Source organism: Bos mutus, chromosome X, assembly GCF_027580195.1.
Source record: "Bos mutus isolate GX-2022 chromosome X, NWIPB_WYAK_1.1, whole genome shotgun sequence".
In the NCBI taxonomy this organism is placed as follows: Eukaryota; Metazoa; Chordata; class Mammalia; order Artiodactyla; family Bovidae; genus Bos; species Bos mutus.
The window spans coordinates 40,391,756-40,408,310 of NC_091646.1; the positions used below are offsets into that span (position 1 = coordinate 40,391,756).

The 16,555-nt window shown below is 36.9% G+C and overlaps 1 pseudogene; it reads left to right on the forward strand.

Annotated features, from left to right (window-relative positions):
* LOC106701526 (glutamate dehydrogenase 1, mitochondrial-like) overlaps nt 1-16,555 on the forward strand; it is a 50,763-nt pseudogene that overhangs the window by 11,517 nt on the left and 22,691 nt on the right.

The window sequence follows — 16,555 nt, forward strand, 5'->3', positions numbered from 1 at the left end:
CTGCGTCGGTAAGGGACAGACTAAGTCCGACGAGGAAGGAAAAGCTTTTGGTGTAACGTCTGTCTACACCCCCATCTAGAGCAGGGAAGGACACCTCCGGTAGAAAAATGGCCTTGGTCACTTTTTTTCTCTCTTACAGATGGGAGCTAACAATTCCAGCCTCACTCCTTTGAACTGTATCCTGAAAAACTGGGATAGATTTGATCCCCAGGGCTTAAAGAAGACACACCTGGTCTTCCTATGTGATCCTGCATGGCCATGGTATCCATTGGAGGACGGCGAACGGTGGCCAGTTGGAGGGTCTCAAGTATAATACTGTTCTACAATTAGACTGGTTCTGTAAGGAACAAGGGAAATGGGTAGAAGTAGCATATGTGTTGCCCATTTTCTCTCTGCGAAATATGCCAGACTTATGTCCTAAGGGTATAGATTTGGGCGTGAAACCTTCAGCTCCCTCCTGTCCTCTTACTTTGCCCCTGTACTGGGGACTCCAAACTGGGATTCAAACTGCCCACATGGAGGTCCAAACAACTCCTGTCTCAGTACGACCTCAGACTACTCTGGTTTCAGTAGAAACTCAGACCATTGAAGTAAGAGATGAGATGGAGGACAGGAGACAAAGAGAAGAGGAAAAACAGGTTTCTCCAATCTATCCCTGGGATCATATGTGCAGAGCAGCCAAAGAGACTGAGGAACAGCCACACAAGTTGTTGCCTCTTTATGAAACACCCACCGGGAGAAATAATCAGTCTGTGAGAGTTAATAAGCCTTTCTTTTATCAAGAAATACAAAGAATCAAGGAGGATCTGGGAGACTATTTAGAAGACCCAGAAAAATATATTAGAGCTTTTAAAGGTGTTACTCTGCTTTATGACCTCACTTGGAAGGGTGTGATGTGTATCTTGGGACAAATGCTGACTCCCGAGTCAAAGACTCGAGTTTTGGGAAAAGCGGTTGCTTATGGAGATGAATGGCTTGGTAATAAATCAGTAGGGAAGAGGGAGAACGAGATAGCGGCCCTCCCCACTGGGAATCAGGTGGTCCCAACTATAGAACCAGACTGGGACTACAACACAGCTAAAGGAAGATTGGATCAGAGTCATTTTGTTAGATGTATTCTTGAAGGACTTAGGCAAGCGTGTTCTAAGCCTTTAAACTATGGCAAATTGGCAGACATAGAACAGGAGGAGAAGGAAGCTCCTGGTAAATTCCTAGATAGACTGAGAGAAGCCCTTCGCAGATTCACTGAGATTGATCCCGAAAGTGAAGAGGGAAAAGTGATCTTAAAGGATAGATTTCTCACTCAGTCGGCTCCAGATATCCACCGTAAGCTATTAAAACAGGCGTATGGACCAAATCAGTGTTTAGATACTCTGTTACAACTGGCTCAGTCTATTATGGTAGGGAATATGAGGAAAAGAAAGAAAGGCAAAAAAAAAAAAAAAAACAAAGGAAAAGGTGGAAGCCTTCGCCATGGCCATGAAAAACGTTCTTAAACAGCCTGAGAAAAATGCCCAGAGGGGCCCAGGTGAAAAGGGATGGGCTTGCTATTACAGTGGAAAGGAGGGGCACCTCAAGCGGGATTGCCCTCAGGCATCTAAGCCGCCCTTGGCTTCATGTCTGCAAAGGACTACACTGGAAGAGAGACTGCCCCCAGAGGCGTAGGTCTCCGGAGTCGGACTCTCAAGACAATCAGGACTGAAGGTGCCCGGGGGTCCCCACACAGGCTCCCATCCTAATTACACCTGAGGAATCCCGGGTATTAATAATTGTGGGAGGCCAATCCGTCGATTTTCTTTTAGATACTGGGGCAACTTATTCTGTGCTTACTCAAGCCCCTGGCCCACTTTCTTCCCGATCTGCTTCCATAATGGTACTGTCTGGATGAGCCAAAAGGTATTATTTCAGTTATTCTTTATCTTGCAACTGGGATTCTGTGCTGTTTTCACACGAGTTTCTGATCATGCCAGAATCTCCCTCACCCCTTTTGGGAAGGGATATACTGAGCAAGGTCCATGCCTCTGTTTTCATGAATATGGAGCCCTTCCTTTCTCTCCCTTTAGTTGAACAAAATGTAAATCCTAGAGTATGGGCTGATGGAAAAATCTGTGGGTCGAGCACAAAATGCTATTCCTGTAGTTGTTAAGCTCAAAGACCCACACGTATTTCCACATAAGAAGCAGTATCCATTGAAACCTGAAGTTAAGGAAGGGTTAAAACCCATCATCGAAAATTTAAAAGAACAGGGACTATTAATTCCCTGTAACAGTCCTTGCAACACTCCTATTTTGGGTATAAAGAAATCGAATTGTAAATGGAGACTAGTTCAAGATTTATGAATAATAAATGAGGCTGTATTTCCTTTACACCCCGTGGTGCCTAATCCTTATACTCTATTGTCTGAAATTCCTGAACAGGGCAAATATTTCTCAGTAATTGATTTAAAGGATGCCTTCTATTCAGTGCCTTTGGCAGAAGAAAGTCAATTTCTATTTGCCTTCGAAGACCCTACGCAGTCAGCTTCTCAGTTAACCTGGACAGTTTTGCCCCAGGGATTTCGTGACAGTCCTCACTTATTCAGACAAAGTTTGTCACGGGATCTACAAAACTTTAATAGCTCTGAAGCAGTGGTGTTACAATATGTAGATGATATTTTTCTCTGTGCTGAGATAGAGGAAGCTTGTTCACGAGCCTCAGAAGATTTCTTAAACTTTCTGGCAGACTGTGGTTACAAGGCATCAAGAGAAAAGGCTCAGCTTTGTCAACAATATCTAACAATTTGTTAGATATCTGGGCCTAATCATATCAGAGGGGACTAGGGCCATAGGCCCTGAGAGAATTAAACCTATACTAAATCATCCCCTACCTATAACTTTAAGACAATTGAGAGGATTTTTGGGAATCACAGGTTACTGTTGCATTTGGATTCTTTGGGAACTTGCCTGGCCTTTACATAAACTTATAGCTGAAACTCAGCAGGCCCAAACTGACAAACTGGTTTGGTCTCCAGAAACTCAAAAGGCTTTTAAGGTTTTTCAGACTGCTCTCCCGCAAGCTCTAGCTCTGAGCTTGCCCACAGGGTCAGAATTTAATTTGTTTGTCACTGAAAGAAAAGATGTGGCATTGGGAGTTTTGACACAACTCCAAGGGCCTCACCGGCAACCTATTGCTTATCTAAGCAGAGAATTAGATGTAGTTTCATGTGGGTGGCCCCACTGCCTAAGAGTAATTGGGGCAGCTGCTTTATTAGCACCTGAAGCTTTAAAAATATTTAATGGACAAAACCTTACTATACTGACTTCTCATGATGTGAGTGGAATCTTAAATTCTAAGGTTAATATTTGGATGACAGACAGTAGGCTTCTTAAGTATCAGTCATTGTTGTTAGAAGGACCAGTAACTAAGCTTAAAGTTTGTGAAAATTTAAATCCTGCCACTTTCCTTTCTGAGAAGGAAAATGAAACATCTGATCAAGATTGTTCTCGATGCCTAACTTTAAACTATGCAGCTCGGGAGGATCTAATGGATACCCCAGTAGACAATCCTGACATGGGAATATTTACAGACGGCAGTTCTTTTGTTCGGGATGGAAAGTGTAAAGCAGGTTACACTGTGGTGACTGCTGAACAGGTTTTGGAAGCAAAATCTCTCCCCCAGGGAACCAGTGCTCAGTTAGTGGAGCTTGTGGCTCTGACCCGAGCTGTAGAGTTAAGCAAAGGGCAGTGGATGGGCCTGATAATCTATGTGAGTTTTCTTCTACTGACTCCAAAAATCCTAAATCTGCCGTTTGATCCTCAAGACAATGCCTTCCTGTCCTGGGCTCACTCCTACGCTGCATTCCACAATCTTTCTAACTGCTGGGTCTGCGGAGCACTCCCCTCTTCATCAGTGGAAGGCTTCCCAAGGTGGACATCCCCACTTCAAGGAAAAGACTTCGTCCAGGTCTGTGAATATCTTTGACAACAATCACATGCGATGCCTCTTCTTCATCTGATGACATCTACCAACCCTAAAATGGATTGCTGCAACACGTTGCACTTTAACTATGGACATAATGTGACTTTTAATTTTGATTCTGTTTGTTTTGTTTTTGCTGTTTGCTCCCTGCATCTGTAACTGTATAACTGGATTTGTTTCTAGCTGCATGAAAGCTTTTAAGTTACAAATGGTTGCTCAAACTCCTGCAACAGCTGTAGCTTCCTCCAGCTACTCTTTGGGGCCCCTGGATCAGATAGCCTCAATATGAGGATTAGGAGAATATGTTGCCTCACCAATTTAGGGACAACACCCCTTGTCAGCTCGGAAGCAGTTATGGAACAAGAACGACGCCCCTTTTCCCTAGGCAACATAATTCTCCTAAAAGAAAAGGGGGGAATGAGAGAGTCATTTCCTAGGTAGGTTGATAGGGAGTCTAGGGGTCCCCAAGGAGAGAGGGGTCTGAAATTCTCAAGGAGGAAGAAAGGACAAACCTTTCCTTCTCTACATTTCTTAGTATTATATAACAATAATGTATCCTGCCTGAGGACAGTCTCTGGACTAAGGACAGTCTTTGGGTTAAACCTTCTGGCTAATTCTGTTATCTTAAAGTGTAAATTATGGGAGTAGGTGTGGTGAGGTCTTTACAACCTCCAGACACTCTTTGGATTCATTGGAGAGTATATAACTTCGTTGTTAACATTAGCAAGCGGGTACTCTTTCTGCCCCCTTCTGATGCCTATGTCAGAAGCTTTCTCTATCTCCTTTATACTTTAATAAAACTTTATTATACAAAAGCTCTGAGTGATCAAGCCTCGTCTCTGGCCCCGGGTTGAATTCTTCTCCTCTGGGGGCCAAGAATCCTGGTGTATTTGCGTGATTCAACAACAACCTTTCAATATCAAGTACAAAAATAAAATTCCCAAAATGAAATAAAAAATGATAATAAATTGAGGTGGAGTAGTGATTAAACAGAGTGAAAGATTATTTCAAGCTGAAGAAAGACCAGAGAATAGGTTGAAAATTTTCTCTGAATATCAAGTAAGATTTATAAGAAAAAAAAAATATAGATATAACCTAAAGAATGCTTCTGAATTTAAAGATGAAAAAAAAATATTACAAGCTTATCATAGGAAAGAATAGCTTACTTACAAAGGAAACAAAATCAGGCCATTATAGTATTTCTCAGCTGCAAGATGAGATAAAGTTAGAGGACAAGAGGAGAGATTTACAAACAACTGAGAGAAAAAGTTTACAATCAACAGTTTGTAATACCTCAACACAATTATGTTCATCTGTAGAGGAAAAAAATATTTAAGAACACATGAACATTCATATATCATTAACAGCAAGAATATTAAGAAAATATGCTAGAAAATGTTACAATAGCTAATTTAGTTAGAACAGAGAAATCAACACAGCAGAAAGAAAAATGAGTGATGAATGTATTTCATAAGTTATTTATAATTTATACTAATACTTTTTATGTAATTGAAAATTTACAGCATACAAGGATTCTTGAAACAGAAAAGAAACATGTAAAATAAAATATAATAATAACCTAGAACTAATTTTTAAAAAATATCTTAGAAATGCCATAAGGTTTGTGAAGATTAGAAAAATGTCACATCTAGGAAGTAAATACTTCTAAACTTTAAGTTTCATCTGGGAAGGAGAAATGGGCAAGTAAGGCATTTTAGTGGAATGATAATTATTTTTACTTTGAAATTAGGTATATATGTTTGTTTGAAAACCACTTTTTAAAAACTTTTATTTATTTATTTATTTTTAAATTTATTTATTATTTATTTTACTTTACAATATTGTATTGGTTTTGCCATACATCAACATGCATCCACCATGGGTATACACATGTTTCCCATCCTGAACAACCACTTTTAAGAATGGAAAACTAACCACCTGAGGAATTAAAAAGCATAGTAGAATTTCTAGTTTAACAAGGAAGGAGTAATGAAAAAAACCTTGATTAACTCAGCAAAAATAAGAACAGAGGAAAACAATAACAACAAACTAGCAAATATAGGGGAAAAAAAAACATATCAGCTATTGCTTTAAATGTGAAATGGTTGATCTACATGTTTGTTTGTTTTTTAAAACGTGAAGTTAAAAACATATTACCAAAGCATATTTTCAAGAAATATGTATAAAACAAAGTGAAACAGTTTAAAAATTTTAAATGAAACATCACATTACAAACAAGTGTAAATGAAAAGACAGCAGAAGTGTTACCATTATTATCATAAAAAGTTGATTCCATGGTCAAACAGTGTTAAAGAGGAAAAAGATGGACATTAACTTCATACATATGAAATATAAGCTAAAAGAGAGAAAACCAGCAATCCACAGATAAGAATATAAGGATTTTAAAATACATGCAATAAGCTCAAATATGCAAACTTTTTTATTCTATAAACAGAAAATATACATGTTACTTATAATACTGAAATAGTTGCCTAAGTTAATGTATTTATTGAAAATATTAACAAATTCAGCTAAGTAAAACTTTTAGGGGTGTATTCTCTAATCATAGTAAAATTTAAAATTAATAAAAACAACCTGAACTATATGAAAATTAATAAACACATATCCAATAATGCCTGACAGCAAGCAAGTAGAAACAAAGATTACAAATTATCTGTAAGCTCATGAAAAAGAGAAACATTATAATTTTGAGACACACCTAAATTTGAAATTTACATGGTATTTTAAAACTGAAAATAAATTAACTAAATATTAACCTAAGATACTATAAAAATATCAATAAAAACAAATGAAACTGGAATAAGGTGCATAAATAAATATTTAATTAAATAACCAGAAAGATAGTAAAATGGATAAACAGTAAAATTTTTTCTTGAAAATATAACTTTGAAAACCTTAAAGTCATTCAAAATTAGAAATAAAGCATTGAAGAAAATCAATAAACCCCCATGGTAGCTGGATAATTTACCTTTCTCTGTAACCAAAACAGTAGACAGGGACAAACTAGTAGGCATATAAATAATTTGAGGAACACAAGTAACAATTGTGATTTAACTGACATGGATAGAACTCTGCATTCAGCAGTAACAAAATCCAAATCTTTTCAAGTATATATGAAATATTCACCATAATTGACAATATGTTTGACATTAAATCATGTTGCCACAAGTTTGAAAAGCCTGATGTCATACAGTGTCTGCTTCTGACAACAGTGAAATTCAGCTAAATATCAATTATCTAAATAAATGTCTTAAATGTGCATCTTTGAGAACAAGAACTTTTTATTTCACAAATCCAAGAATAACTCAAAGTATATCTTAGAAATTATTTTTTAGAAATATAATATTTAAATATTGTGAAATGCAGCAAAAGTTTCCTTAGGACATGCATAGCTTTAAGTGGATATATAAGAAAAGAAGGGGCACTAAATAACAATGATCTAAGCAGGTATCTCATAGTTTTAGAAAAATAACATGAAGTTAAACCCACAAAATAGTAGAATGTGGAATTGATAATGATATGGTTAGGAATCACTGAAATAGTAAATAAATATTATTTAGAGAAAATCAATAAAAAGGAATTTAGTCCTTTGAAAATATGGCTGGTTCATGTTGATATCTGACAGAAAATAACAAAATTCTGCAAAGCAATCATCCTTCAATTAAAATCTTAAATTTTTTTAAAAAATAAAGTATAAAGACTTTTTTAAGAAAGAAAATATGAGTACAATTGATAAATTCCTAGAACATCAGATCAAGGGGAGAAAAGAAAAAGCAAGAGATGCTACAATTGATTAACTCATGAGAGAAAAAGAGGGCAGCACTACCAATCCTACAAATATCAAAAAGATAAGAGGACACTAAGAAAAATGTTTTGAAAATAAATTTGAAAATTGAATGATATAGGAAAAAAAACTGTGAAACAACTTACAAAAGCTTACATAAGATAAAGTAGGCCATCTGCATAGCCTTATATCTAATAAAGACATTAAATCCTTAATTAAATCTTATAAAGAAAACTTAAGCTTCAGATGGCTTTACTGGCAAATATTTCCAAATATTTCATGAATAAATAGTTCTAATATTACATATGATTCTAGAGAAAAAAAAAAGAAGAAATCTTGTCCATTTGTTCTATGAATCAGATAATCTTGATTGAAAACCTGACAAGAACATTTGAAGGCTGTAGAAGGAAAATAAAAATGGAGTCAATATTGGTAAAAGAGCACTTTAAAATGGAGCCAGGAGGCCATTGAGGAAGTGTGACTTATGCATGTCTCAGTCTATTTTTCTAAGAAAGGCATCCAGAACATGTGCCAGAAAATCAATGTATTTATTGGAACTTTGCCCTAAAATAATTTGTGATTCCTTAAGGACAAATATTTCCTGACTTGTGTCAGAGTCAGTCACCAGGCCACTTTATCAAACTTGTGGCTTTTGTCTTTATAAGCCCCGACTCTGTCTCTTTTCAGAATCTGGGTCTCCTGATTGCAATTTCTAAGAGCTCAAATACGGCTCTTTTTTTTTTTTTAATTTTCAGCCTTGAAATTATTTTTTGACGAGGGGGAGATGGGAATATTAAGTCAACTTATCTCCTAATCTTAAATGTGAACTTCCTAAAAAATGTGTCATTATATAAAACCTGAAAATATATAACTAGGTTAACGTTCAAATGTTTAAGTGGGTATTACTCAAAGAATATGATGTTAGTTTAAAAAAATCAATCAATGTAATTTTATATATTAATAGGAAAAAGAAAAAATAAGTGCTTGATTAATGTAATATTTGTTTATGATTTCTTAATCTGATAAAGGGCATTTACATACAATGTATAGCAAGGATGATACTCAATAGTGAAATAATGAAACTGCTCTACTTTTGATCAGATATGAGACAAAAATATCAGATATCACCATATCTAGTCAGCTTTATACTGGAGATTCTAGCTAGTAGAAGAATTGGAAAGGCTGAAATAGAATTATCATTATTTATAGTCAACATGATAGCTTATCAAAAATCTAAAGTTACAGATAAATCATTAGAAGTAAAAATAATTTTGACATTTGTGGATAAAAGGTTGACAAACAGCAATTATACTTCTGTTATTTTTCTATTATTCAGTAAGCAAAAAATAAATCAAATTTAATAATAATATACTTGGAGGAGCAAAAAATCAAAAGACCTAAAAATTACCAAAGAAAAGATGTGCAAGAGCCCTACATAGTAAACTGCAAAAATAAAAACATTGAAAAAAAGAAAACCTATTTACAAGGATTTACCATGTTTTTGAATTAGAATATTCAATATTTAAAAGATGTCAATCCTTCTCAAATTGATATATTCAATGAAGCTTCATTAGAAAAGTCTTTTGGACTCTGTGAGAGAGGGAGAGGGTGGGATGATTTGGGAGAATGGCATTGAAACATGTATAATATCATATATGAAACGAGTCACCAGTCCAGGTTCGATGCAGGATACTGGATGCTTGGGGCTGGTGCACTGGGAGGACCCAGAGGGATGGTACAGGGAGGGAGGAGGGAGGAGGGTTCAGGATGGGGAACACGTGTATACCTGTGGCAGATTCACGTTGATATATGGCAAAACCAATACAATATTGTTAAGTTAAAAAATAAAATAAAATAAAAATTCAAGCACCTGTTTTTATGCAAAATGAAAAATCTATTCAAACATTTATGTGGAAAATTTGAAATAGCCAAAAATAGCCAATATCATCCTAAATAGAACAAATCTGGGGAGGTTAAACTACAAAAATGTACTGAAGTGAAAACTCTGGATAACCTTTATACAGAAACTACTACAAACATCATACTCAATGATGAACTGCTAGTATTTTCATTAAAAATAAGACAGACATATTTGTTATTATTCTACACTATTTTAGAAGTTCTGGCTAATGTAAGAAAATATTGAAATTAAAACACTTGATAAATAATTCAAAAATAGGAAATAACTCTGGTAATTATATAATCATATACTTAAAAAAGAGATGTAATTTTAGGAAAACTATTAGAGTTTATATAATTTGATAGGTTAATAGATAAAAGATAAGTATACAAAAATCAATAGCTTTTCTTCATGTTATCAGTAAGCAACTAAAATGATGTTAATAATACTCCATTTACAATCAAGAGTAAAATTATAAAATACGTTGGAAAGTATTTCACAGGAAATCAAATATACATTTTAAGTCTATTTAAAACTTTAAAAGAACATAAAATAAGCCCTAAAATATGAGAATGTATGTTCATGAATGGGAAGATTTGGCAGTATAAAATGTCAGTCTTTCCAAAATTTATTACATATTTCAGTTCAGTTCAGTTCAGTCGCTCAGTCGTGTCCAACTCTTTGCGACCCCATGAACTGCAGCACACCAAGCCTCCCTGTCCATCACCAACTCCTGGAGTTCACTCAGACTCAGGTCCATCGAGTCAGTGATGCCATCCAGCCATCTCATCCTCTGTCGTCCCCTTCTCCTCCTGCCCCCAATCCCTCCCAACATCAAAGTCTTTTTAATACTATTCAAAAGCTCAATGATTATCTTTCATCTTATTTTTTAATTCAATTGAGCTAAGTTACTATGGAAGAATGATTTGGAATAGTCAATGAAAATATGTAAACATATACATATTTTTTTATCTAAAGATTGATGTGACAATACATGTGATAACATAATTTAGATAGAACTATCTCTATTGTATAGACTTCCACATAACTTGGTGATAAAAAATCTGCCTGCCAATGCAGGAGACATGGATTTGATCCCTGGGCTGAGAAGAACCTCTGGAGAAGGAAATGGCAGCCCACTCCAGTATTCTTGCTTGGGAAATCTCATGGACAGAGGAGGCTGGCCAGCTACAGTCCATGGGGTCACAAACGAGACAGACATTATTTAGTGACTAAACAATGACAACCTATATTGTATATATGGGAATATGATACATACATATGTATACACATACACATAGATATACACATAAACAAATTCCACAACTGAAGAACTAGACAAATAGATCAACACATCATTTAAGGAGAATAGACTGATCTAAATAAAATAAGTCTATGTGTCTATGGGAAATTGAATTTTGCTACAGCACTATTTAAATTTAGTGAGAAAGTAATGTTTCTTTTAATTAATATAATTAGCATAATAGAGCAATCATTTTGAATAAAAAAGGACAGATTTCCTCTCTGGGTAATAGAATTAAAAAATAAATTTTAGGAGAATTTTAAGGGTACTAGTACATATATTAAAATCTAAGTAAATGTTTTCATAATCCAGGAGTGGGAGAAATCTTCCCAAGCATGTCAGAAAAAGAAGACATAAAGAAGAGAAAAAAAATATTTGATTTCATAGTAAAAAATCATAAAACAAAAGACATAAAGAATGAATCAAAAAAAAAAAAAGAAACATGCATATTCAAATGTTTGCAGTGCATAAAATTTACAGAGGATCAATTTCTCTAATATGTAAAGTTCCTATATGTTATTAGGAAAAAGAAGCAGATCAAATATATTAAAAAAATTAAGACTATGCATTCATGGAACAAAAAATGTTACATATGTATGTATATATTTCATATATATATATGAAAAGTTAGGTGAGTCAGTAACAGGAAGATGCAAATTAAAACAACCATGGGAACAATATTTTATTTATCAGATTGCCAAAATTAACAAATTAGTGGCATTTGTTCTGGCATAAATATGGAGAAATAATTACAGATTGTTTTGGGGACATCAATTACTATAATATTTTTGAAAAAGATATCTGCAATATCACGAACTATGCATACACTGTGTTTACAGAAATAAAAGTCACATGCCTATAAATATATGTGTGGAGAGGAGCTACTCCATGTCCAAGGTCAGGAAGGGCAGCAGTGAGGAGGTAGTACCCCTCATCCAAGGTAAGGAGCAGCAGCTGAGCTTTGCTGGAGCAGCCATGAAGAGATACCCCACGCCCAAGGCAAGAGAAACCCAAGTTAGATGGTAGGTGTTGCAAGAGGGCATCAGAGGGCAAACACACTGAAATCATAATCACAGAAAACTAGTCAATCTAATCACACTAGGAGCACAGCCTTGTCTAACTCAATGAAACTAAGCCATGCCCATGGGGCCACCCAAGACGGGCGGGTCATGGTGGAGAGGTCTGACAGAATGTAGTCCACTGGAGAAGGGAATGGCAAACCACTTCAGTATTCTTGCCTTGAGAGCCCCATGAACAGTATGAAAAGGCAAAAATGATAGGATACTGAAAGAGGAATTCCCCAGGTCGGTAGGTGCCCAACATGCTACTGGAGATCAGTGGAGAAATAACTCCAGAAAGAATGAAGGGATGGAGCCAAAGAAAAATCAATGCCCAGTTGTGGATGTGACTGGTGATAGAAACAAGGTCCGATGCTGTAAAGAGCAATATTGCATAGGAAGCTGGAATGCCAGGTCCATGAATCAAGGCAAATTGAAAGTGGTCAAACAGGAGATGGCAAGAGTGAACGTTGACATTCTAGGAATCAGTGAACTAAAATAGACTGGAAAGGGTGAATTTAACTCAGATGACCATTATACCTACTACTGTGGGCAGGAAACCCTTAGAAGAAATGGAGTAGCCATCATGGTCAACAAAAGAGTCTTAAATGCAGTACATGGATGCAATCTCAAAAACGACAGAATGATCTCTGTTCGTTTCCAAGGCAAACCATTCAATATCACAGTAATCCAAGCCCATGCCCCAACCAGTAACACTGAAGAAGCTGAAGTTGAACTGTTCTATGAAGACCTACAAGACCTTTTAGAACTAACACCCAAAAAAGATGTCCTTTTCATTATAGGGGACTGGAATGCAAAAGTAGGAAGTCGAGAAACACCAGGGGTAACACGCAAATTTGGCCTTGGAGTATGGAATGAAGCAGGGCAAAGGTTCATAGAGTTTTGCAAAGAGAACGCACTGGTCATAGCAAACGCCCTTTTCCTACAACACAAGAGAAGACTCTACACATGGACATCACCAGATGGTCAACACTGAAATCAGATTGATTATATTTTTTGCAGCCAAAGATGGAGAAGCTCTATACAGTGAGCAAAAACAAGAGCGGGACCTGACTGTGGCTCAGATCATGAACTCCTTATTGCCAAATTCAGACTTAAATTGAAGAAAGTAGGGAAAACCACTAGACCATTCAGGTATGACCTAAATCAAATCCCTTATGATTATACAGTGGAAGTGAGAAATAGATTTAAGGGCCTAGATCTGATAGATAGAGTGCCTGATGAACTATGGAATGAGGTTCGTGACGTTCGTCAGGAGACAGGGATCAAGACCATCCCTATGGAAAAGAAATGCAAAAGAGCAAATTGGCTATCTGGGGAGGCCTTAAAAATAGCTGTGAAAAGAAGAGAAGTGAAAAGTAAAGGAGGAAAGGAAGGATATAAGCATCTGAATGCAGAGTTCCAAAGAATAGCAAGAAGAGATAAGAAAGCCTTCCTCAGTGATCAATGCAAAGAAATAGAGGAAACCAATATAATTGGAAAGACTAGAGATCTCTTCAAGAAAATTAGAGATACCAAGGGAACATTTCATGCAGAGATGGACTCGATAAAGGACGGAAATGGTATGCACCTAACAGAGCCAGAAGATATTAAGAAGAGGGGGTAAGAATACACAGAAGAACTGTACAAAAAAGATCTTCATGACCAAGATAATCACGAAGATGTGATCACTCACCTAGAGCCAGACATCCCGGAATGTGAAGTCAAGTGGGCCTTAGAAGGCATCACTACAAACAAAGCTGGTGGAGGTGATAGAATTCCAGTTGAGCTATTTCAAATCCTGAAAGATGATGCTGTGAAAGTGCTGCACTCAATATGCCAGAAAATTTGCAAAACTCAGCAGTGGCCACAGGACTGGAAAAGGTCAGTTTTCATTCCCATCCCAAAGAAAGGCAATGCAAAAGAATGCTCAAACTACCGCACAATTGCACTCATCTCACATGCTAGTAAAGTAATGCTCAAAATTCTCCAAGCCAGGCTTCAGTAATACATGAACTACCAGTAATATGTGAACATCCAGATGTTCAAGTTGGTTTTAGAAAAGGCAGAGGAACCAGAGATCAAATTGCCAACATCTGCTGGATCATCGAAAAAGCCAGAGAGTTCCAGAAAAAAACATCTATTTCTGTTATATTGACTATGCCAAAGCCTTTGACTGCATGGAGCACAATAAACTGTGGAAAATTCTGAAAGAAATGGGAATCCCAGACCACCTGACCTGCCTCTTGAGAAACCTATATGCAGGTCAGGAAGCAACAGTTGCAACTGGACATGGAACAACAGACTAGTTCCAAATAGGAAAAAGAGTATGCCAAAGCTGTATATTATCACCCTGCTTATTTACCTTATATGAACAGTGCATTATGAGAAACGCTGTGCTGGAAGATGCACAAGCTGGAATCAAGATTACCAGGAGAAATATCAATAACCTCAGATATGCAGATGACACCACTCTTATGGCAGAAAGTAAAGAGGAACTAAAGAGCCTCTTGATGAAAGTGAAAGAGGAGAGTGAAAAAGTTGGCTTAAAGCTCAACATTCAGAAAACGAAGATCATGGCATCTGGTCCCATCACTTCATGGGAAATAGATGGGGAAACAGTGGAAATAGTGTCAGGCTTCAATTTTTGGGGCTCCAAAATCACTGGAGATGGTGACAGCAGCCATGAAATTAAAAGATGCTTACTCCTTGGAAGGAAATTTATGACCAACCGAGATAGCATATTGAAAAGCAGAGACATTACTTTGCCAACAAAGGTCCATCTAGTCAAGGCTATGGTTTTTCCAGTGGTCATGTATGGATGTGAGAGTTGGACTGTGAAGAAAGCTGGGCGCTGAAGAATTGATGCTTTTGAACTGTGGTGTTGTAGAAGACTCTTGAGAGTCCCTTGGACTGCAAGGAGATCCAACCAGTCCATTCTGAAGATCAGCCCTGGTATTTCTTTGGAAGAAATGAGGCTAAAGCTGAAACTCCAGTATTTTGGCCACCTCTTGCAAAGAGTTGACTCATTGGAAAAGACTCTGATGCTGGGAGGGATTGAGGGCAGGAGGAGAAGTGGACTACAGCGGATTAGATGGCTGGATGGTATCACTGACTCGATGGACATGAATCTGTGTGAACTCCTGGAGTTGGTGATGGACAGGGAGTCCTGGCATGCTGCAATTCATGGGGTCACAGAGTCGAACACAAATGAGCGACAGAACTGAACTGAACTGAACTGAACTGATGCTAACTGCCAAAGGCTTCCCCAATGGCTCAGCAGTAAAGAATCTGCCTGCAGGGCAAAAGATACAGTACACGCCTGTTTGACCTCTGGGGTGGGAAGAGACCCTTGAGTAGGATATGGCAAGCCACTCCAGTATTCTTGCCTGGAAAATCTCATGGTCACAGGAGCCTGGTGGGCTACAGTGCATGGGGTTGCAAAGCATCGGACACAGCTGAGCAACTGAACACATGCTAACCCTGTCTTAAGATCGTCATCAAGGCATAATGACATTGACATTGAAGTCGCTCAGTCGTGTCCGACTCTTTGCAACCCCATGCACTGTAGCCTACCAGACTCCTCCATCCATGCAATTTTCCAGGCAAGAGTACTGGAGTGGGTTGCCCTTTCCTTCTCCAGGAAATCTTTCCGACCCAGGGATTGAACCCGGTTCTCCTGCATTGTAGACAAACGCTTTACCATCTGAGCCACCAGGGAAGTCAAGGCACAGATGAGCAATTTTTCAGGTCACATTTATTATTTAAACCCCAGAATGTGGCCATTTGCTATATAACAAAGACATGAGAATTCTAAAACCTTGCAACCTTGAATTTGTTCTAGATGATTAGTGAATACATGGTCACTGAATTGTGATGAGGTTTGTATTTTATAATCCTATATATTTCCCATTGGTGACTTTCTAAATTGGTTTGGTTTCAAAATTGGACAATGTTGTTGAAGCACTAACTAAATTTACATAAAAATTGGAAAGATTTCCAAAACAATTTCTACTTTTATCTGTTGTGCCTGCAGCAAAATAAGTACAATGGACTTGGGTTTGGCATCAAAGATCACTGCTGGGCGCCAAGTCTAGCCATGCACACCTGCATCTCAGCACTTATAGGCACTATCTTTGTCAAATGTTTGGCTCATAAATCTCTGAAAATCAAAAATACTACATTGTTTTGGGTAATATTCAACATCTGATTTGGAAACACAGGAAGATTCAAAACAGAATTGTTGAAACAGAAAATTTCAGTGATTCAAATGAAAAGCTTAATTATTTTTCAATGCATAGACTTTATTGTTGAAATTAATATTGGTGTTTTCTTTTGATTTGAAATAACATGTCTTGCTCTTTACTGATGAAAGTTTAAATTGTATCAAGATGAGAAAATGGAAAAGTATTTTTAAATTCAAACTTTATGTTGCTTTCTGTGGGAGTACAAAATTTTCTTGAGAATGGGTTTATTAGAGAATTCCTTTAAAGTTCTCATTTTTGGTCAAAAGAAGTCCTCTCCTACTTCTA